The sequence below is a fragment of the Schistocerca nitens genome, chromosome 6 (genome assembly GCF_023898315.1).
Source record: "Schistocerca nitens isolate TAMUIC-IGC-003100 chromosome 6, iqSchNite1.1, whole genome shotgun sequence".
NCBI classification, from domain to species: domain Eukaryota; kingdom Metazoa; phylum Arthropoda; class Insecta; order Orthoptera; family Acrididae; genus Schistocerca; species Schistocerca nitens.
Window position 1 is genome coordinate 248533635 of NC_064619.1, and position 24442 is coordinate 248558076.

Here is a 24442-nt window from a genome sequence, read left to right on the forward strand (position 1 = left end):
ACTCTTTAGATATTAATATATTCATTGCTTGTCAGTATAATGAAAAATTTTGGTTTTTTTTTCAGATTGACACGCAGAAGTTGCAGACTGCAAAAATGTCGTCTTTCAAGCTGGTGATTCCTAAGGTAAAAAGAAATGAACCCAATTTCTTGTTCATTTACAGTTTAAGGCATGTAGAAAATTTTCTTATTGCTTGTTAGAACAAATCAGTACAAGATACATTCTTCTTCATAATGACTAAAATTAACATAGCCATACCTCTTTGTACTCGAAACCAGTCGAAGATGTTGGCGGATAGCGTGAGTCGGAACTTATTCCTCACGGGTGTATTCTATTGTCCTCACTGTGTCCCCACCATCACTGGCGTTTGTCAGTTCAGAGATAACAAACAATTTAAACAGCAGCTTGTATACACTGTAAACTAGGACTGCGCCATCAGCACAATTTAGAGCTTCAAGCAACAGAAAAATCAACTGTACAGTGATGAATTTTGCTTTATTCAGAGTCGTGACATGCCTGGTGGGAAATGTCATTGCTAAATGAATTCTTGTACTTCCGGGCATAACAGAATCGCAAAAAGAATTGCAAGCAACGCTCGAGCTTGCAATTCTTTCGGTACAGTGGAAGTACTTGTAGATGATTTTACACGTAGCTGCTAGGGGTAAATGTTGATGGTTGATTTTTTAGTTTATGTCTCTTACATACTCGTACATTAACGGACGACCTACTGAGTCGAAGGAGCCTTGGGTTCCCATCGCTGGTTCAGCTGTTACGTGTGTTATACCTGTAGTTCAACACTAACAGTAGCTGAGAGAAGAAAGAAAAGATGAGCGTACCCCCGTGCCTTTTAGATTCTCAACACTGTCCACAAATTTTTTTTTTCTTTGTAGATGGGAACATTGAAAAGGTTTCGTTTATGTTTTGTGAACAATTAACAAGCTGCTTGTAGGAGAAAACCCTGTTAACGGCCGGAAGACCAGAGCGTTTACATAATGTGCTCCTGAGATACTGTTGTCCAGTGACGCCTAGGCAGCGGAGAAGCAAACATTTGTCGGCGAATTGTGGTCCCCTTAGAATCCTTGCAGAGTTAGGTAGTTTTTTACATGTTCTGTTGAATAAGTGAGTGCAATAAGTGAGTGTACGTGTTTGTTTGTATGACTAGTTTTTATACACTCACGTTCAAAAAAAGCAAAACATCTTGAACGACTAGTGACAGGACGTTCATATTCACACGACATGTACATTAGTATCCAGAATGAGATTTTCACTCTGCAGCGGAGTGTGCGCTGATATGAAACTTCCTGGCAGATTAAAACTGTGTGCCGGACCGAGACTCGAACTCGGGACAATTGCCTTTCCGCTACTGAGTGAAAATCTCATTCTGGAAACATCCCCCAGGCTGTGGCTAAGCCATGTCTCCGCAATATCCTTTCTTTCAGGAGTGCTAGTTCTGCAGGGTTCGCAGGAGAGCTTCTGTAAAGTTTAGAAGGTAGGAGGCGAGGTACTTCAAATGGTTCAAATGGCTCTGAGCACTATGGGACTTAACATCTATGGTCATCAGTCCCCTAGAACTTAAACCTAACTAACCTAAGGACAGCACACAACACCCAGCCATCACGAGGCAGAGAAAATCCCTGACCCCGCCGGGAATCGAACCCGGGAACCCGGGCGTGGGAAGCGAGAACGCTACCGCACGACCACGAGATGCGGGCAAGGCGAGGTACTGGCAGAAGTAAAGCTGTGAGGAAGGGGCGTGAGTCGTGCTTGGGTAGCTCAGTTGGTGGAGCACTTGCCCGCGAAAGGCAAAGGTCCCGAGTTCGAGTCTCGGCCCGGCACACAGTTTTAATCTGCCAGGAAGTTTCATGTACATTAGTATATTCTGCAGAAATGATAAGCATTTTAGTCACCTTGGTTCAGCATGTGTCCTGTTGCGTAGTAGGCACAGGGTCCGCCTGGGCCCCGATAACTTGTTCAAAACGTGATGGCGTCCTGTCGTATAGACATCCATGCTGCTGGTTCCAAAGTTCATCTGTGGTAAGTGGCATTGGTCACAGCGCTGCAGGCGGGCCAGGACCAAAGGCTGAGATCCTGTGACACCAAGAAGGCAAGTGTTCGTCCAGTAACATGTACTCGTGAGTTGCCTTGCTGAAAAATGGCGTGTGGGGTGTTTCGCAAAAGGGGTATGGCTATTAGTCGCAGGATGTCAGTCATGTAGGTGACACTAGTCACAGTGCCCTGGACGCGCACCAGCTGTGATTTGTGGCTGTACCCAATAGCACCGCACACCATAAGTCCTTGAGTTGGCGCCGTATGTCGTGCGTATGCAGTCATTGTGATGCCACTCCTCCTGTCTGCGGCGAACCAAAATGCGGCCATCATTTTCTAACAAACAGAACCTGGATTCTTCCGAAGACACTAACTGATGCAGTGCCTGTCCCCACTGTCGCCGTTTCATACGCCATTGCCGTCTAGCACATTGGTCAAGGGTAGGCGGAGAAGTGGACGACGCACATGTAACTCATGCGCGAAATAAACGGCGGCGGATTGTCATCCCTGATAGCGTAACACTCCGTCTTCAGGCCACAAGTGGCCCATCGGGACCATCCGACCGCCGCGTCATCCTCAGTTGAGGGGCGCGTGGTCAGCACACCACTCTCCCGGTCGTTATGATGGTTTTCTTTGACTGGAGCCACTACTATTCGCTCGAGTAGCTTCTCAATTGGCATCACGAGGCTGAGTGCACGCCGAAAAATGGCAACAGCGCATGGCTGTGTGATGGTCACCCATCCAAATGCCGGCCACGCCCGACAGCGCTTAACTTCGGTGATCTCACGGGAACCGGTGTATCCGCTGCGGCAAGGCCGTTGCCCCCGATAGCGTACGATGTGTTAAACTGTTCCACTGTTGCACCGCCAGAGCCGAGGAGGACGCAGATCTGTCTTACAATTCCAGTTGTGTCGATTTTCTCGGGCAGTGGTCTGGTGTCGTGCGATCTGATTCATCTCGTCTTATTCTACGGCCTTCTGTGAACCATTCTGTTGTGGCGTAACAAGCTAGTCACGCCACACTGAGGAGGAAGCCGAAAGGCACGCGTACACACACGCCGACTGGCGTCAAGTCTGGAACAGGATACGTATTGAATACTATAAAGAAAATACGTATCTTTGGAATATACTTAACTTTTAATCAATCCTTGTGATACATCTCTCTTGACTATACAAATGAGAGTCGTAAGATACATGCACTGTGACAATTGGCGCCTTGCTAAGTCGTAGCCATTAACTTAGCTGAAGGCTATTCTAACTGTCTCTCGGCAAATGAGAGCAAAGGCTTCGTCAGTATAGTCGCTGGCAACGTCGCCGTACAACTGGGGCGAGTTCTCGTACGTCTCTCGAGACCTGCCGTGTGGTGGCGCTCGGTCTGCGATCACACAGTGGCGACACGCGGGTCCGACATGTACTAATGGACCGCGGCCGATTTAAGCTACCACCTAGCAAGTGTGGTGTCTGGCAGTGACACCACACATTCTGCACACAGCCGTTGCACTGCCGAAACGCTTCGTCCCACACGAGCAGCAGTTTCCCAGATGGATGCATCACATTCTATCATGCCAATAATGCGCCCTCTTTCAAACTGACTGATTTGACAATGCAGTTAGCGCATAAGTCTGCGAGACATCCTGCGCGTCTGCTCAAGTTACACTGATCCATTACCTTCGGTTTATAGCGACAACGACAGCCGCAGGCACATTTTATCGGTAGGTGGTGTTGCACTGCGATATCGACGTTAACCTTGAAACTGCGAGCCGACCTGGTTCAAATGCTAATTATTTCTGCAGACCAAAGTAACGTACATGTACTACGAATATGAACGTCCTATTTGTAGTAGTTCAAGGTACTCTCTTTTTTTCTCTGAACATGAGTGTAGTTGCATGCTGGCCACTTAAAAATTGCTAAAAAGCACAGTAGCTTAAATTTAGTAAAACTGAACAGCTTAATCTTTGTCACTACTCGAGTTAGAAATTTAACAACAAAATAAATATATTTGTATACTAAACTGTGCATTCTTACCATTATCAAATTAAATGTTTGTCTTTAGAAAGAAAGAGCTGTCCAGTAGAAATGTTAGGCAAGCAATTGATTTTTTTTTTTTTTTTTACCCGCACAGAGAACTCATTTCTCAGCCACTGACTGCATTATCAATGAGCAACGAAAGCTATTTCTTGTTCATATGGCTCTGAGCACTATGGGACTTAACTTCTAAGGTCATCAGTCACCTAGAACTTAGAACTACTTAAACCTAACTAACCTAAGGACATCACACACACCCATGCCCGAGGTAGGATTCGAACCTGCGACCTGCCTCGTGATGACTGGGTGTTGTGTGATGTCCTTAGGTTAGTTAGGTTTAAGTAGTTCTAAGTTCTAGGGGACTGATGACCATAGATGTTAAGTCCCATAGTGCTCAGAGCCATTTGAACCTGCGACCGTAGCGGTCGCGCGGTTCCAGACTTTAGCGCCTAGAACCGCTCGGCCACTACGACCGGCTATTTCTTGTTCTGTTGCTGTATCTGTGGACGTTATGCTTGTTAATGAGTAGATTATGACAGCATCTTAAATTTCTAAAAGGAGTCAATATTATATGAAATATTGAAAATCAAATTTTTTTTTGCACTTTAAGCCGTCAGGTAGGCAATCTGCAACTCAGACAGCGCACCATAAACCCGGTTTACCTGTTTCGTAATGCAATTATTACTAAACGACTGTGCCTCTTAATGGCAACCTCAAGAATCCGGGCTCTACCTAAATGATGATTTGCCATAAAGAATTATACCGTAATAAACTGAGTGGAAGTATCAAAAATAAATAACTGTAGTGACTTAATCAATCAATGCCAAGCGGAATAACTACTTGCACAAGAGCCAGAGGTGGACCAGTGCGTTATTGACTTGCTCAATCTGTGATGCTTTTTCTCTTGAATAAGTCATGCAGTTTTTCTGAAACTGTAGTCACTTGTTTTTCTGAATCTGCAGCACATCTACGATATCCGTCCCATTTGGTTATTTCCTCCATCTGGCGTCATTTTTTTCCTTTTTTTAAGAGTTTATATTAAGTATACGTTCGGATGTTTTTAACTTATTGAGGAATTTAGTTCCCTCTGGCAATAATTCCAGTTCAGGTAATTTTCTTCGGCAGTCATTGGTTTTAGTGAAAACTGACACCCGTAACGGTTGTTTCCGGGAACACTGTTTTCATTGCTTTAATTATAGCCGTTTCAAAGTCTAGCACTGCAGTTTTAGGCGACCATCCAGACATCTTACGTTTCAATCCACAAGAAACTCATTCATATGTACGAGTCTGGGAGCAAAGCAAAGCAAAGCAAAGAAAATAAAGCAGCAAATACCTTCGTCTCTTCTTCTGTGCTTTCAGTGTCAATGTGTATTTGAACTGTTTCGAACAACTGTGAAATGTCCCATCAATAAGAACAGTTCCATTTCCGCATAAGATTTTCTTCGCTTCCTCGCAGCCGAACAGCACGATTCTTTTGTCAGAAACAGACCCATCGTCAGTTTCCAAAAAACTATTACTTTCAATTAATTTCACAATGTCTTAGCTGAGTTCTATTGCCGGCCGTTGTGGCCGAGCGGTTCTAGGCTCTTCAGTCCCGAACCGCGCTGCTGCTACGGTCGCAGGTTCGAATCCTGCCTGGGGCATGGATGTGTGTGATGTCCTTAGGTTAGTCAGGTTTAAGTAGTTCTAAGTTCTAGGGGACTGATGACCTCAGATGTTAAGCCCCATAGTGCGTAGAGCCATTTGAACCATTTTTTGAGTCGTATCTCCGAACTAGTGCCAGTGTTCTGGGTCGTTCTGACATCTTCTTGCTTTACACAATGCGGTCTTGGAGTTCTGGTAATTTGGCATATTTGCGACGATATCTAAAACTATTTATGCATTCGTTTCTTTATCTGCACGATTGCTTCGTCAGGTGAGCAAGAAAGTTGCTGTGCGGCCATGATTCCGCCATTTGCAGTTTTTAAACGGCTCGGCACTTACTTCGTTCGGAATGCAAGCACAACCAGTTCGTACACTGGTCACGTTTTCTGCGAATCTGGTTGCGATGACCATCCAATGAGGAAAAAAAATGGTTCAAATGGCTCCCAGCACTATGGGACTTAACATCTGAGGTCTTCAGTTCCCTAGACTTAGAACTACTTAAATCTAACTAAGGACATCACACACATCCATGCCCGAGGCAGGATTCGAACCTGCGACCGTAGCAGCCACGTGATTCCGGACTGAAGAGCCTAGGACCGCTCGGTCATAGCGGCCGGCATCCAATGAGAGGACACGTCTTCCCTCTTGCTGTAATTATTTCGTTACACTGTACAGAACTCACTTGGGCCCACTATAACGCACGAGAAAGACTGTCGGAGAGGGCAATGCACGGTGACAGAGGGTCGAAAACCCCGAGGCGCAAAACTGCTTGGTCGGAAGCACAGAGCATGGAAGTAAATTGTGTTGCCTCAGGGTGGCGCGAGGTATCTCATGCACCCCCCCCCCCTTTCCCCTGGGTACTCACAACCACAGAGGTGATGGTCACTCCACGCAATTCATATCGCAAGATGCACGGGGAGTGATACTTCAAGTCATCTGATTTGTCTTAAAAAATTGTTTAATGTAGATGAAGCAAAGCTCCATCTCTGTAGTTAGTTTTTCAGCAAAACTTTTACTTTTCGTGTAACAAAATAGAAACCACTGTTTTGGGATTCATGTGTGTTCTCCGCTATGCAGTCTTTCTTACTCGATTTTGAGGTGTACGGTAAAAAAAAAATATTTTTCCGCTTCTTATAGCCACGCATCACAGTTTGATAATGAACTTGTTTTCTTTTCGTTATTGCCCATAGTTACTGCGATACATCAAAGGAAAGTATAGCACCGCCCGTATGTTGAAAACTTCATAGTGGAAAAGGTAGTCACTGGCCAGTTTACGTTTTGCGCGTTTTATATTTTACAGCGCACTAAATATAGCTAACATATCGCTATTGTTTTCAATGGTAGAAGGAGAGCCATAACCCTTTCCGTTCGCGAGAAAGTACGTGAGATATAGTGGAGATGTCAGCGGAGAGATCGTCAGCTGCACGCCACGCGCGGGGCTTCTGCCGCCTACTATGTAGAGTGCGGAGCTGCCTCGTGTTTCTCGGGAGTCGTCAGCTCATAATGCTGACTGTATGTTTTTAGGATTCCATACGTCAGTAGGTAAAAACGGAATGCTTGTAGTCTCACTTTGTCCTCTGTCTGTCAGTGTGACTGTTAGGAACCCTTTTTCTCATTTTCTGAGGTGCAGGGAAACGTAGCAAGATGAAATTTATGTCACGTACTAAAATCTACGGTTCCTTGGCGGTGTAAAAAAGTGTTAGCATCTGCTTCGATGCAATTAAAAGAGCCAGCTGTTTGAGAAAAGTAATGAGGCTGACAACACTGCGAGTGGTCTCACAGCACTGTCTTCTTCTACTTTTGTAGTCCGTAGTGTTCATCCCTTCGCTGGCCACGGTGACCGGGCGGTTCTAGGCGCTTCAGTCCGGAACCGCTGCTGCTGCTACGGTCGCAGGTTCGAATCCTGCCTCGGGCATGGATGTGTGTGATGTCCTTAGGTTAGTTAGGTTTAAGTAGTTCTAAGTTCTAGGGGACTGATCACCTCAGATGTTAAGTCCCATAGTGCTCAGAGCCATTTGAACCATTTTTGTTCATCCCTTCCATATGTTCAGTCCGAGTTTCAGCTCCGTACAGCATCCCGTGATTTTTGAGAGAAGCATTACTGAAGCTGTGTTTTTGCTAGGTGGTACGAAACTGCATCAGCGAAATTTCGAGCAATATTATGCCATCAAGTTTTGTGTTAAATTTCGGGAATCTACGAGAGTAACCTTTCAAACGTAGAAACAAGCCTACAGGAAACATTCCCTATCAAGAGCACAAGTTTTTCGCTAGAACAAATCATTTTTGAAAGGCCGAGAACAAGTTGAAGATGAATCTCTCTCAGGGAGCCCTCCGACTTGTGTGCTTGCTTTTGTGAGACAGTTCCTCCAGGACAAACTCCACCCCGATAGCTGAGTGGTCAGCGTGACGGATTGCCGTCCTATGGGCCCGGGTTCGATTCCCGGCTGGGTCGTGGATTTTCTCCGCTCAGGGACTGGGTGTTGTGCTATCATCATTTCATCCCCATCCGGCGCGCAGGTCGCACAATGTGGCTTCGAATGTAATAAGACCTGCTCCAAGGCGGCCGGACGTGCCTCGTAAGGGGCCTCCCGGCCAATCACGCCAAACGCTCATTTCATTTCCGTTTTCCCAGGACAAACTCTCAACCAAATGTTTTATAAAGACATCGTTCAAAGGCTAAGGAAACGAGTGGCTCGAGTGAGACCGGACATTGCGGCAGGTGGATGCTGCATCACGACATCGCCACATGTCACACGACCACTTCCATCGCGGAGTGTTTGACCTGAAAAGCTGTTCATGTTGTTCCACCCCCCCCCTGTTCACCTGATCTCAGTCCATGTGGCTTTTTGTCTTTTCCAGAAATTGAAACGTATCTTAAGCGGACGTCATTTTGGGACTCTGTAGAGCATTAAAAACAATGTGGCCCTTTCAGCTGAAGCCTTTCAGCGCTGCTACCAAGATGGGGAACAGCGACTCCGCCGATGTATAGCTGCCGAAGGAATTTGCTTTCAAGGGCACAATATTGTTCTCTGGAAAAAAAAAAAAACTTCGGTTTATAAAAAATCAGTCTCATTACTTTTTTCACACAGTTCGTATGTCACATATTTTGATATCTTATCAGTATAAATATCGATAACAGGCAAAACTCAACGAAATTCTCGATTCCCTCGATAGATTAACTATCTGCATGGGGGCTTACTTATAGAATAAATGCAATAATTTTAGTAGCTGTGTATCCGGTTACGAAGTCTCGTAACCGGTTGGCCCTGAGTAGTATTGGTACACAATCTGACTGCATAAAATAACAATAAAGAATGAAAGGAAATTTCCGTTAACACAATTGATTAATTAAGTACCCAACAACTATAAAAGCTACGAAACAACAAAGCACAACTGTAACTGTTCTGTGTGTGGAAGTGTGATTCAACGTACACGTATCTGGCACGGTTCTTCCTCAATACGACGAGATATTTTAAACACCATTTACAACGAGCTAATTGAAAAACCAGAAATACTATAATTGCACATAGAAACCAGAATTACAAGTCTAATACATGAACGCGAGCCAGATGCTTTGTTGACTGAACCTGTGACCAAGAGGCATTGTTATTTAGGAAATTTGAAATAAAAAATTTTTTGCTACCTCCATATATATTGACGAAAAATACACTGTGATCATTGCAACATCTTCCATATATACATTACACCAACCGAACAGTATCAACTCTCTCGGTCAGCAGAAGAACAACTGAACACGACATGCTGTCAACTAGTACAGCTCTCGACATCCTCTCAACAAGCACTGCCCACGGCGACCTCTGAACTACTACTGCCCCAGTGGAGGCGGCGGAATAATACTCTTTGTAGCAATCTCTGGCGCTGTGACTCAGTGTAGCCACCTTTCATATCTTCATATATAATTAGGTTGTAAGGAATTCTCGACGGGCGAGTCCTTCCTGTACTTATCCAGACTTTTTTAAGGAAATAATGTTACCTACACAGAAGCGCCAAAGAAATTGGTATAGGCCTGCGCATTCAAATACAGAGATACGTAAACACGCAGAAGTGCCACAACACGACGTGGCATTGACTTGGACTAATGTCTGAAGTAGTGCTGCAGGGAATTGACACCATGAATCCTGTAGGGCTGTCCACAAATCTGTAAGACTACAGCGGGTGGAGATCTCTTCTAAACAGCACGTTGCAAGGTACTGCAAAGTCTACATGAGATAAGAAGCGTCTAGAGCAGTTGTTAGATCGGTTACTGCTGCTGCAGTAGCAGGTTATCAACACTTAAGTGAGTTTGGACGTGGTGTTATAGTCGGCGCACGAGCGATGGGACACAGAATCTCCGAGGTAGCGATGGAGGGGTATTTTCCCGTACGACCATTTCACGCGTATACTGTGAATATCAGGAATCCGGTAAAACATCAAATCTCCGACATCGCTGCGGCCGGAAAAAGATCCTGCAAGATGGGGACAAAAGACGACTGAAGAGAATCGTTCAACGTGACAGAAGTTCAACCTTTCCGAAAATTGTTGCAGATTTCAATGCGGGGCCATCAACAAGCGTCAGCGTGCGAACCATTCAACGAAACATCATCGATATGGGCCTTCGGAGCCGAAGACCTACTCGTGTACCGTTGATGACTGCACGATACACGGTCCGTCAACGCCGACATTGGACTGTTTATGATTGGTAAATGTCGCCTGGTTGGACAAATTCCAGATTTTAGAATGAAATTTTCACTCTACAGCGGAGTGTGCGCTGATATGAAACTTCCTGGCAGATTAAAACTGTGTGCCGGACCGAGACTCGAACTCGGGACCTTTGCCTTTCGCGGGCAAGGGCTCTACAAACTAATCTACCAAAGCACGACTCACGCCCCGTCCTTACAGCTTTAATTCCGCCAGTACCTCGTCTCCTACCTTCCAAACTTCACAGAAGCTCTCCTGCGAACGTTGCAGAACTAGCACTCCTGGATCAAAGGATATTGCGGAGACATGGCTTAGCCATAGCCTGGGGGTTGTTTCTAGAATGAAAGGAAGTTTCATATCAGCGCACACACCGCTAAAGAGTGAAAATTTCATTCTAGAAACAACCCCCAGGCTGTGGCTAACCCATGTCTCCGCAGTATCCTTTCTTCCAGGAGTGCTAGTTCTGCAAGGTTCGCAGGAGAGCTTCTGTGAAGTTTGGAAGAGACGAGGTACTGGCAGAAGTAAAGCTGTGAGGACGGGGCGCGAGTCGTGCTTGGCTAGCTCACTTGGTAGAGCACTTGCCCGCGAAAGGCAAAGGTCCCGAGTTCGAGTCTCGGTCCGGCACACAGTTTTAATCTGCCAGGTAGTTTCAAGTTTCAGATTGTATCGAGCGGATGTACGTGTACGGGTATGGAGACAATCTCTAGAATCCATGGACCCTGCATGACAGCAGGGGAATCTTCAAACTGGTGGAGGCTCTGTAATGTTGTGGGGCGTTTGCAGTTGGAGTGATATGAGAACCCTTATACGTCTAGATACGACTGTGACAGGTGACACGTACGTAAGCATCCTATCTGATCACCTGCATCCATTCATGTTCATTGTGCATTCCAACGGACTTGGCCAATTCCAGCAGGACAATGCGATACCCCACACGTTCAGAATTGTTACAGAGCGGCTCGAGGAACGCTCTTCTGAGTTTAAACGCTTCCTCTGGCCACCAACCTCCCCAGACATGAACATTATTGAACATATTTGGGATGCCTTGCAACGTGCTGTTTAGAAGAGATCTCCACCCCCTACACTCTAACAGATTTATGGACAGCCCTGCAGGATTCATGGTGTCAGTTCCCTCCAGCACTACTTCAGACATTAGTCAAGTCAATGCCACGTCGTGTTGTGGCACTTTTGCGTGCTCGCGACTTCCCTACACCATATTAGTCAGGTGTACCAGTTTTTTTGGCTCTTCATTGTAAAAATGGTTCAAATGGCTCTAAGCACTATGGGACCTAACTTCTGAGGTCACCAGCCCCCTAGAACACAGAACTACTTAAACCTAACTAACCTAAGGACATCACACACATCCATGCCCGAGGCAGGATTCGAACCTGCGACCGTAGTGGTCGCGCGGTTCCAGAATGTAGCGCCTAGAACCGCTCGGCCATCCCGGCCGGCTCTTCATTGTACATTAATTTGTTCACAGCGTTAGCTATATTATTGAATCTATTCACTCACTTATGTAATTACATTGAAAGCCACAGTCTAAAACAAATACGGTAGAAAGGCGAGATGAGGCAGTGAGTAAACAAGAGACACAGAGAATACAGCAGCGAGACTGGTACTGCGCTGGGCGTCGTAGGTACCGAAGGGCTGGGGCGTCGGATCACCCGCCCTCTGGTCCTTCGCCACGGAAAGGCCCCTCTACTTACTCCTATGCTCTGTAGTCGGAATTCCCACGGTACCTGCGATATGTACAAGGATCGGAAGCGTTACGGGCTGGAAGTCCACGTAGCCTCCAGGCTGGAGGACAACTCCCGTCGACGAAGACGGTTGGCCACAGTGACCAAAACTAGCTGACGTGCGCGGCCCAGTACTGATACCTTCCAAGTTCAGATCAACTCTCAGATCAAGAACAGTTTTAGTGAAGCGCTGACCTTCCTGCAGCTGTCTCCCGGTCGTCACCCTGTAGCATTCCTGAATCTTGTTTCTTGTAATCTTAGAAAGACCGTCATTCTGTGAGCAGCGCGCCTATGAAGCACAATACAGCAGTAAGCAACGCGAAGCACTTATTAAAATTCTTTCCATACCACGCATAACTATCGCAGTTTTATTGCCCCTTCACTTTAGAAATTGATTTGTGACGTAGAGCGCCGGTACTCGCAGACCTAGCTTTCTGCGTCATTCGCAGTGAGACACCATTTGTCGCCACTGTCGGCCCGCGGCAGATTAATTACGGTTGCTCAAATCGGTTTTCCAATTAGCGCGACGCGATATTCCTCGTTAGGCCGGCCGTGCCATTCACAGCGCTATTGGATCCCCGCCAGATAAGTGGATATGCGCGCCCATTTACATACACACGGCGGACCCAGGCGCCGCCGAGCCCTCGCGAGCGGCGGATTTTAACACCTAATGGCGCATACTCCACACTGGGTACGTTTTTGACGTAGGTACAATGTGCGGCCAGTTACGGTATCAGGCTTTTGCACTCTCTGTCAGCTACAGCCTTTGGCGAGTTCTCCTACCCGCATCAAATGCCTTATCTGTCACCCCGTGAAACAAAGAGGTCTTCGGATCGACTCCAGCAGCTAGTCGTGTGATCGCCAATAGGGATGCCTGCATCAGCCACACCCAAGTGCGAGATGCATGAAACATCTTGTTGTGTTCGTCGGTGTTCCGAGGTGGATGAATATTCTAGAACATATTAAACACTATACAACTATTAAAAAGTATATGTATTTATTTACAGTATATGCAGTAGTGAGTAAACGTAACTTGTATCCTGTAAACGTAACTTTGTGTTCTGTATCCCATCTAATACGGGTGGAAAAGTATATGTGTTCTGAAAAGCAGATAAGAAAGTAATGAAGTCGTATCTGAATGGACTGGCCTGGACTGATTTGGGGGAAGAGACCAAACAGCGAGGTCATCGGTCTCATTGGATTAGGGAAGGATGGGGATGGAAGTCGCCCGTGCCCTGTCAAAGGAACCATCCCGGCATTTGCCTGAAGCGATTCAGGGAAATCACGGAAAACCTAAATCAGGATGGCCGGACGCGGGATTGAACCGTCGTCCTCCCGAATGCGAGTCCAGTGTGCTAACCATTGCGCCATCTCGCTCGGTCGTATCTGAATGACGAACCTGATACTTTCAGCATGGGGCAGGAGTATGAAGAGAAACTATGGTCAAGAAAAGAATAGTTAACTATGCACTGGATAGATAGGTACCCAGTACAACAGTTCATGGTAGGGGGGACCTTCAGTCACTGCAGAGACACTTGTAAAGAAATGGAGACTAATGCATAATAGGCGTAAAACAAAGCATAAGATTATAGATAAAGAGATACCGAATGAAACGCGTTTGGGTGTCGACAGAGCAATGCAAGAAGCCTTCAGTGACTATCGTAGCAGAATATTACCAAATAACCTTTCACAAAACGAAAAAAAATCCCCGTCGAGAGTATTAGTGGCACCAAAGTTAGTAACCAGTCACTCGCAAATGAGGTAGGAACTGAAACTGAGGGTAACAAAGCAAACGCTAAAGTGCTTAAGTCCTTTCTCAAATGTTCCTCTACCAAGGAAGACCCAGGAGAACTGCCCCAATTTAATTCTTGTGTCACTGAAAAATTAATGAATTAAATGTTGAGAAATAGCTCTAATCGTTAAATTGAACAAAGCTCCAGGGCCCGATGGAATCCCTGTCAGATTCTATACTGAATTTGCAGCTGAGTTAGCCCCTCTACTAACTATAATCCATTGTACAACCCTCGTACAAGATACCGCATCCGGTAGTTGGAAAAAGGCACAGGTCAACCCGTTCACAAGAAGGGTAGTAGAAGTGGTTAAACCCAACTCGCACTTTTCTCACGTGACATGCTGAAAGCTTTGGAGCAAGTCAGTCAGGTAGATGCAGTACCTCTTGAGTTCCGAAAAGCATTTGGCTCAGTAACACATATACGCTTGTTGTCAAAAGCACGATTATATGAGGTGTCAAGTGAAACTTGTGATGGATTAAGGATTTTTTGCGGTAGCAAGGACGCAGCACGTTACCTTTGATGGAAAGTGATCGTCAGATGTAAAAGTAGCTTCGGTTGTGCTCCAAGTAAGTGTATTGGGGCTCTTGCTGTTCATGTTGTACATTAACGACCTTGTGTACAATATTAATGGAACCATCAGAGTTTTGCAGATAATACAGTTATCTATAATGAAGTATTGTCTGAAAGAAGCTGCATAAATATTCAGGCAGATCTTGATAAGATTTGAAAGTGATGCAAAGGTTGGCAACTTGCTTTAACTGTTCGGAAATGTAAAATTGTGCGCTTCACAATAAAGAACAAACTTATCATCTTATGACTATGATATCAATGAATCGCAGCAGGAATCGGCCAAGTCACACAAATACCTGGGTGTAAAAATTCATAGGACATGAAATGCAATGATCACACAAGCTCAATCGTGGGTAAAGCAGTTGCTAGACTTCAGTTTATTGGTAGAATGCTGAAGAAGTGCAATCATTCTGCATAGGAGATTGCTCACAAAGCACCCATGCGTCCCGTCCTAGAATATTGCTTAAGTGTGTGATACCGTATCAAGCAGAACTAACAAAGGATATTGAACGTGTATAGAGGAGGGCAGTGCGAATAGTCACAGGTTTGTTTGACGTATGGGAGAGTGTCACAGAGATGCTGAAGAAACTGAACTGGCAGACTCATGAAGATAGACATAAACTATCCCGAGAAAGCCTAATTACAAAGATTCAAGAACGGGCGTTAATTGATGACTGTAGTAATATACCACAACCTTCTATGTATCACTCACATATGGATCGTGAGGACGTGATTAGATCAATTATAGCACGCACAGAGGCATTTTCAGAATAATTCTTTCCAAGCTCCATACGTGAATGGAATGGGAAGAAACCATAATAACTAGTACAGTGGAATGTTCCCTCTGCAGTGCCGTTCATATTGATTTGCAGAGAATGTATGTAGATGTAAATGTAGTCTCTCTGCTGTCTCCCTCTCTCTCTCTTCCGCTAGTATCGGTTATCAGTGCTCACTAGTAGTCGAAGTAGCATTAGCGTTCTACCAGATTTGCAAAGTCTGACTGGCGTTGTGATAGGTTAGTAAGACCTCACTTTTTTCTAGTGTGTGTGTGTGTGTGTGTGTGTGTGTGTGTGTGAGTGTGAGGGTGTGTGTGTGTCTGTGTATGTGTGTGTGTGAGAGAGAGAGAAAGAGAGAGAGAGAGAGAGAGAGAGAGAGAGAGAGAAGTGAGTCAAAGTACTACTATGCTCTAAGGCTGGACTTCTGGGATATCTGGGTATAGGGATTTATTCAAGATTTATTCAGACGTAACCGGGGGAATGGTTTGTAGCCTGTGACCCTACTAAAGGTATTTGTTGGATCGAGTTACTGGGGGTCCTCAACGATCGCACGACTGACCTGCACTCTTCTGAAACGGTAGAGGTGTCAGGTAGTGGGCCAAAGTTCTTAGATCCTACGGAGTAACTTCTACATTGTAGATGTAATGAGGTCAGAAATGCGTGGGATATCCAGTTCGGCGTGGAGGTCGGCAATCTGCGCCCATTTCGGAGCTCCTAAGATGAGGTGGTGGCATCTATTTTGAATGACTTGTAGTGGCCAAAGGTTGGATGCACTGGTTGTTCCCCATGTGGAGCGGCCATAAAGAAGTACACGTGATACTGTCGCTTGATGCAACCAAAGCTTTGTTTGAACGTCCACCTGGCCACTACTCAACAATGGGTGCAATTGGTGTAGGAGGCATAATAGTTAAATCTTCTTGTTGCGGATATGATGTTTGAAGAGGAATTTTCTATCGCGAGTCACCCTTAACCAATTTACTTGGTCCGTCCATGCAAGTTCTTGATGGTGAAGAGTAAGCCTGCCCCTCAAGTTGGTGTTTTTGTAAGTGATGAGAACAGCGTTGGTTTTGTCAGTGTTGAGACGAATGTGATTATCTCATGCCCACTGTCCCATCACCATAAATTGTCGTTGCAGTCTCCATTGCTGCAGCTATCATTGAGTAATGGTGTATTGTCCGCAAACTGAGCTAGGACGAGCTGGGGCAGGAAGGGCAACAGGCTCTCCTAAACGAAGAGGGGAGTTGGGGACTGGGCCGAGCCCTGTGGAAAACCTTCTGTAGGCAGCTAACGCTGAAGGGATGCCAATCGTGAACACCATCTGCTGTGATGGACAAAACTGCTGATTATCTAAAGACAATAGCCGGGCATGATTTACAGATCTTGCAGTTCGTTAAAAAGATTATCAGTCGACACATAGTCAAAAGCATTTTCTAAATCTAAAAAATATCCACTGTGTAATTGGTGACATTCATATTCACAGTGCCGGCCTGAGTGGCCGAGAGGTTCTAGGCGTAACAGTCTGGAACCGCGCGACCGCTACGGTCCTGCCTCGGGCATGGATATGTGTAATGTCCTTTGGTTAGTTAGGTTTAAGTAGTTCTAAGTTCTAGGGGACTGATGACCTCAGAAGTTAAGTCCCATAGTGCTCAGAGCCATATTCACAGTACTTGAAGTTCAGCTGAAAGCGAAGGCCTAATGATGTCCTGATTGTGGATAAATGGTCTCATGCGGTACAAGCACGTTATATAAGGTGGAAAATAGGCTAATAGAACGGTAGTTAGTCAGTAGACTAACGCCACTGTCAGATTTTGGGATCGGGCGACTCGAGAAACTTTTCATGCGCCTGAAAAATGGCCCATCCTCATACAACTATTATAAATCCTTCCGACGGACTTGGGCAATTCCAGCAGGTCAGTGCGACGCCCCACACGTCCAGAAATGCTAAAGAGTGGCTCGAAGAACACTCTTCTGAGTTTACACACTTCCGCTGGCCACGAAACTCTCCAGACATGAACATTATTGAGCATATCTGGGACGCCTTGCAACGTGCTGTTCAGAAGAGATCTCGACTCCACACCATCTTATGCTCTTACGTATTTATGGACAGCCCTGCAGGATTCATGGTGTCAGTTCCCTCCAGCACTACTTCAGACGTTAGTCGAGTTCGTGCCACGTCGTGTAGCGGCACATCTGCGTGCTCGCGATATTAGGCACGTGCACCAGTATCTTTGGCTTTTCAGTGTAGTTACTCACTCCCCGCCAGAGACGGCTGCTGGCGCTCATAACACCTGCAATGTCTCGTGCTGTGACGAACGCGTCACGGCCTGTGTTTCTCGTGAGCCCCGCTCGATCTCTTCCGTCCGTGCTCAAGCTCAGCGCTAATCTGAATGCTCACTTCATAGGTATTCCTACTCTATAGTATTGACTACAAAGTAATTAATCTATAAACAATGACTCTGAACCATACAAAATTGCATAATTTTTTACGTTCTAGAACATAATTTTCATTCATTATTAACCACAACTAACGAAATATCCCTTCCACTTATCACATCAGTCACTATTCTATAGAAATATGATTCGTTTTGTAAATCCGCTACCAACGTTAGTTTAACTGCAAGAAAAATTTTGCTAGAATGAAGTTATTCGGATTGTGGAAACTGCGGCACAAGGTACTTAATACACTACTGGCCATTAAAATTGCTACACCAAGAAGAAATGCAGATGATACACGGGTATTCATTGGACAAATATAATATACTAGAACTGACATGTGATTACATTTTCACGCAATTTGGGTGCATAGATCCTGAGAAATCACTACCCAGAACAACCACCTCTGGCCGTAATAACGGCCGTGATACGTCTGGGCACTGAGTCAAACAGAGCTTGGATGGCGTGTACGGGTACAGCTGCCCATGCAGCTTCAACACGATAACACAGATCATCAAGAGTAGTGAGTGGCGTATTGTGACGAGCCAGTTGCTCGGCCACCATTGACCAGACGTTTTCAATTGGTGAGAGATCTGGAGAATGTGCTGGCCAGGACAACAGTCGAACATTTTATGTATCCAGAATGGCCCGTACAGGACCTGCAACATGCGGTCGTGCATTATCCTGCTGAAAGGTAGGGTTTCGCAGGGATCGAATGAAGGGTAGAGCCAAGGGTCGTAACACATCTGAAGTGTAACGTCCACTGTTCAAAGTGCCGTCAATGCGAACAAGAGGTGACCGAGACGTGTAACCAATGGCACCCCATACCATCAAGCCGGGTGGTACGCCAGTATGGCGATGACGAAAACACGCTTCCATAGTGAGTTCACCACGATGTCTCCAAACACGGATGCGACCATCACGATGCTGTAAACAGAACCTGGATTCACCCGAAAAAATGACGTTTTGCCATTCGTGCACCCGGGTTCGTCATTGAGTACACCATCACAGGCGCTCCTGTCTGTGATGCAGCGTCAAGGGTAACCGCAGCCATGTTCTTCGGGCTGATAGTCCATGCTGCTGCAAACGTCGTCGAACTGTTCGTGCAGATGGTTGTTGTCTTGCAAACGTCCCCATCTGTTCACTCAGGGATCGAGACGTGGCTGCACGATCCGTTACAGCCATGTGGATAAGATGCCTGTCATCTCGACTGCTAGAGATACGAGGCCGTTGGGATCCAGTACGGCGTTCCCTATTACCCTCCTGAACCCACTCATTCCATAATCTGCTAACAGTCATTGGATCTCGACGAAAGGGAACAGCAATGTCGCGATACGATACAACGCAATCGCGATAGGCTACAATCCGACCTTTATCAAAGTCGGAAACGTGATGGTACGCATTTCTCCTCCTCACACGCGGCATCACCACAACGTTTCACCAGGCAACGCCGGTCAACTGCTGTTTGTGTATGAGAAATCGATTGGAAACTTTCCTCATGTCAACACGTTGTAGGTGTCACCACCTGCGCCAACCTTGTGTGAATGCTCTGAAAAGCTAATCATTTGCATATCAGAGCATCTTCTTCCTGTCGGTTAAATTTCGCGTCTGTAGCACGTCATCTTCCTGGTATAGCAATTTTAAAGGCCAGTAGAGTAAAATTTCTACTCCACTCTGAATCCGTTCTCAAGATAATTTTAAATAAACAGTCTCGGTTATAAACACACGCTCTCGGGCTGAACATAGTTGACAGTATTTAGCCGTAAAACGCTTTCCCGCTGGTGTACGGGTTGCGCTTATCCGCCAGCATCGTCTGTCAGGTGCGCCCTCAGATGTCAGCAGCTGCGTCCGGCGACAGCGTATTGACGCACCACCGTGGCCAATAATTCACGGCTACAGCCCATTTCCCTGTGCTGTCCAGCATACGCAACCTTCCGTACCTGCTTGCCCATCCTCTCTGAATAGATTCAATCCCTGAAATTTGTTGCATTAACAGTATTTTCACCGCTGTTAAACGTACGATTTACATTTAAAAAAACAAGACTGACTTATAAATAATTTTTGTATCATACTACACATCAAATAAACTGTTCAATCTAAACTTGGCAATAAATATTCTAAAATGTAAAATTATTACAACTCATCTTTTAAATCTTACAATTGAACCATAAATACGTAGTCACTCAAGCCCCTGTCTCTGGCGTGTTTAAAACGAACACCTACATCAAGTGACGGGTAGAATAAAACTGAATTTCTGCCCTTGCGCTCTATGCGAAGTGGAGGGGACAGATTAAGTTCCCTATTTGTTGTCGAAATAAAGCATTGATAATAACATTTAACATACTTGTTGTGTTAGTATTACACGTATTGTTCTACAATTAATGTAATTTCTGCGTAACTCCCAATGGTTGTCGTTTAACAATCACTCCAGTGAAAGCGTAACAAAATTTGAAATATTATGTTTGCAGTTCTTACAGTGTATACTTTTTACAAGCGTCAGAATTACATTTTGTTCTTTGAATTCCCGTTTTGCTATACTGTGTGTCATTTAGTTCAGTGCTCCTACAGTAGCGCAATACAAAAAATGGCTCTGAGCACTATGGGACTCAACTTCTAAGGTCATTAGTCCCCTAGAACTTAGAACTAGTTAAACCTAACTAACCTAAGGACATTACACAAATCCATGCCCGAGGCAGGATTCGAACCTGCGACCGTAGCGGCCTCGCGGTTCCAGACTGCAGCGCGTAGAACCGCACGGCCACTTCGACTACCGCAATACAAAATATCATTTGGCAGAAAGCATTTAGCTTTACCATTGCTCTCAAAATACATGTGAAATGATTTTTATGCTCTTGTGAGTAAAGACATTCGATTTTATCACCAAAATTTAAATGTCGGGTGACAAGGGCCTCCCGTCGGGTAGACAGTTCGCCGGGTGCAAGTCTTTCGATTTGACGCCACATCGGCAACTTGCGCGTCGATGGGGGATGAAATGATGATGATTAAGACAACACAACACCCAGTCCCTGAGCGGAGAAAACCTCCGACCCAGCCGGGAATCGAAACCGGGCCCTTGGGACTGACATTCTGTCGCGCTGACCACTCAGCTACCTGGGGCGGACTTTATCACTCATGCCTTGCTTTTATACAAGATTAGCCTCTATGTTTTATGACGTTCTGTCATAATTGTGTAATTTGCTTCAGAGAATGAAATATGGGTTTCTGATGTCTGAAAAATTTGACAGCTGGGGATAGAGTCAACAAGTTCAGCGGATTCCTTTGGTTAGAGGAAATGAACGCATCAGAAAAACGAACACAGAATTAAAGAAAGACTAAGTTTAAAGTCCCGTAGACATCGAGGTCATTAGAGACGGGGCACAAACTCGGACTGTGTCAAGGATGAGGAAGGAAATCGGCCGTGCCCTCTCAAAGGAACCATCCCGGCATTTGCGTGATGCCATTTAGGGAAATCACGGAAAACCTAAATGTGGATGGTTGGACACGGATCTGAACCGTCATTTTCCCGAATGCGAGTCCAATGTTCTAACCACTGAGCCACTTCGCTCGGCAAAACAGAACTATTATGTTAGTAATACAGGCACTTCCTTTATCAACGAATGTGTGACAGGAAGACACCAACTACGTTATGTTGTATTAATCAGTTCCTTTGTAATGACTGTAAACACAAATGAACAGCATTTTGGTAGTAACATCTGCAAGTATATACATCACATTCTGCTACTGACGTTTTAGTCTCGGTATCCTGACTTATTTGGGAAAGGTAAGAATGATGAAAACATATTAGCTGGGACAAACTCGTTCATTATGTTGCGAAGAAACTAACGGCAACGGCGAGTCACACAAGGAAAGATTGCTAGTGAAAGAGGAAGGAGGAGAAAAAGAAAACGATTCGCAGCACTGGACGATATATAAAAACTGAGCGAATTACCATTAGATTAAGGAAGAAAAACAGGATACTGGAAACTTGAGAGCGTCTAGCCGATATCTGTCGTAAGATAAATATACCAAGATCTTGACGTAATGGTGTTTCTCACAGTTTTTTTGGGAGGGGGGTGGGGGCAAACTAAACAAAACTTCAACTACATGTTCTTCCCGATGGACTGAAGCTACGTTTGAGCAATTCAAACACGTATAAATATTTTATTGATTAATACCAATTAAAGTAGAAACAAAATGTGTCTTATATTGCATTTTCCGAAGCAATGATGCTACTTGCGTGTTTTTCTGAATTGAGGATTTCTTCCCTTTTTTTGTTCTGGTGCTACGAGCAAATGTGAAGGCAAATCCAGAGCTGATTGCACATCATCTTCCTTAAATTTCCTTTCGATACCAGGTACTTCAGCATCGAAGCAGTCGCCCAAAAGATGTTTCCTGCGTAGCTACGTGTGGTCGCTTTTGGCCTTTTGCCTTCACAAGGCAAAGGTCCAAATATTCCTTCGTATTTTATCAGCGATAAAATTGTTTTCTGCATTGAGATAGCGTGAAAAGAAGTTATGTGGTTTGCAACATGAACGGAATGAAAAGAAAAAATGGTTCAAATGGCTCTGAGCACTATGGGACTTAACATCTTTGGTCATGAGTCCCCTAGAACTTAGAACTACTTAAACCTAACTAACCTAAGGACAGCACACAACACCCAGCCATCACGAGGCAGAGAAAATCCCTGACCCCGCCGGGAATCGAACCCGGGAACCCGGGCGTGGGAAGCGAGAACGCTACCGCACGACCACGAGATGCGGGCATGAAAAGAAAGAACGTACAATTAATAGATCATAAATTTCCGACCGAATTTTATAAGACATGTATATGTGAGTCTTATCATTGAATTTATAAATTTTATACACAAATAAATACTCTAAAACACAAGACCACTTGGTTCTGCTCGGTGACCGTGTTGCTCCTTAGCTTCAGTCTATAATTCGTTGGCTTGATATGGGAAATTGTGTTCGCGGTAATTTTGTGTTCTTAAAACAGGAAAGCTAACAAATCCGGCATTGCCCAGGCGTTCATTCCGCCATTTTTCTTTCAGAAACGAAAAGAAAAAAATTAATTGTGTTTGTATTTGGCCATAATGGCTACGTTTGTGAACCGTGACTATGTGGGATAATTATTGATTTGTAATTTCTGCTACCAGTCACTTTTATTTGTTTTATGTTTAATCTAATATAACATAACGCGTTTCGAACATCTTCTGTTCATCCCCATGCGTTTATACGTACATACACACAGAGAAATGTAACTTAAAAATAAATTGTCTTAAACTAAATTAACCTAGAACTTCTTGTCCATTGTTTGCTGCTGTAGTGGTTGGTGTGGCATTTGGGGAGGAGGGGGACAATGGATGGCTAGAAATCGATGTCACTGATGTCTTCTGCTGGTTTTTCTTGTTGTTGGTTGTGTATGACATCACAGCCTGTATAGGATGCACATAGTTTTGCATCAGCTGTGTGTTGAGAAAATCGTGAGGAAGACTTTTATATGACGGTTGATCACTTACGATTTATCGCCTTGTAGCTTCACTTGCATCATTGGTGTAATGGCGGACCTGTTGAGTAACATTACACTATTGCCATTTGTATTTTGTCACTATTTTCCGACTTAATTCACTGCACAAATTGTTTCCACGTACATGTGAACATTATGCACCTAATACAAGATGGCGGACTTGTAGCATGTGAGTCAGTGTCGATTACAGAGATTTTGTATCGATATTTTTGGTACTGACAGATTTGGGAACGAAACTCGTCGAAACGTTGCGACAAGACGACGCCAACACTCGGCTGATAACCCGAGAAGAATTCATCACCGGAATACGCCGAGAAGGACTGCAATCGCAAAGATTTGTAGTCATTAATTTACATTGACACATCTTGAATCTGTTGAGTTAGAACAGGCTTAAGACTGTTGAAGAATTTTGAATTTTTGAATTCGGTTATCTCATTAAGAATGTTATCCCCATGTTTTGTATTATGAATGAAAATTTCCATTTCTTTCATGAATACACTCTTTTACATTTTCCTATTTTGTGTAAAGTTTCGAAGTCGTCTTCGATTTTAAAAGGATGGCATGTGTCTTAAATGTGAGCTGCTACTGGTGATTTGTTACATTTATCAAGTCTGTAGGAGTCTAAACGTTCTTTTAATTGGAGTTCTGAAATTTATGCCTGTCGGGCCTATATTATTTTTATTTCATTGGCTGCAGGTAATTCTGCAAATGCCAGATGCATCAAGACTTGTATCTGGTTGTTTTATATTGTGAATAAGTTTCCTATTTAGGTTGTTGTTGGTGCTGAAGCTGATTTTTAGATCTGTGTTTTTTAATAGTCTTGCTAATTTGTCGGAAACTGTTCCAAGATATGGAATTTTTACATATTTTAAGATTTTAAACATGGCTGAAACAGCAACTGTTGAAATTCTTCACGGTAAATGATGACAGCCAAAACAGTTGCAGGATAAAGATTTATTAAAATTCTTGACCACGGTTTCGGTATACCTAAATATACCTTCGTCAGAAGTAAAATATACTAAAATCACATCCTGCAATGGACGACGCCTTTGGCACAATTGTTTTATGAATTTCCGTTGCAGGAGTGATTTTAGTATATTTTACTTCTGACGAAGGTATATTTAGATATACCGAAACCGTCGACAAGAATTTTAATAAATCTTTGTCCTGCAGCTGTTTTGGCTGTCATCATT

The 24442-nt window shown here is 44.6% G+C and overlaps 1 long non-coding RNA gene and 1 pseudogene across 1 annotated transcript in view; one reads left to right on the forward strand and one right to left on the reverse strand.

The window, feature by feature from the left end:
* LOC126262925 (uncharacterized) overlaps positions 1-24442 on the forward strand; it is a 435349-nt gene that overhangs the window by 297839 nt on the left and 113068 nt on the right. Inside the window, exon 3 of the long non-coding RNA XR_007546784.1 lies at positions 66-125. This is a non-coding gene — a long non-coding RNA (uncharacterized LOC126262925). The remainder of the gene's footprint in view (positions 1-65; positions 126-24442) is intronic.
* On the reverse strand, positions 2753-2869 carry LOC126263886 (5S ribosomal RNA; annotated as a pseudogene).